The following is a 476-nucleotide window of genomic DNA, read 5'->3' as shown; positions in this document are numbered from 1 at the left end:
TTTTAAATTATTTCAGCTAAGCTATTTGCTGTGTCCATTTTAAATCTTTCCCCCTACTTTGTCATTGTTGCTTGCTATGCTTGAACTATGTTACATGTTTGCACAACAAAATAAGACTAAATCTTTTCTTCTCCTTTGACACTTTAATCTCATAAATTAATGTAATACCAAGTGTTCTCTGTCAACCACGGGCAGACATCTTCTATTTATCCCTTGAGGGTTCTTAGGTGGCCATAGAGAACTAACCATGAAGATGTAACCCCTGGAGTTATAAAATAAATAATACTAAAACAGCCATTAAAATATTACCACCGGGAGTTACTTTCAGACTTGGGAAATACACCTTACCCGCCAATGACCAGTGACCATTAGCTTAACTAACAAGGACTCTGCTATAATCCCAGAGGGTTTAGAACCCTGTCTGTCTTCACAGTCCCGGCAAGGACTTCCTTTTCCTGTGAGAGATTAGGAAACGG

Source organism: Pipistrellus kuhlii, unplaced genomic scaffold, assembly GCF_014108245.1.
Source record: "Pipistrellus kuhlii isolate mPipKuh1 unplaced genomic scaffold, mPipKuh1.p scaffold_m20_p_2, whole genome shotgun sequence".
In the NCBI taxonomy this organism is placed as follows: Eukaryota; Metazoa; Chordata; class Mammalia; order Chiroptera; family Vespertilionidae; genus Pipistrellus; species Pipistrellus kuhlii.
This window is presented reverse-complemented; position numbering follows the sequence as displayed.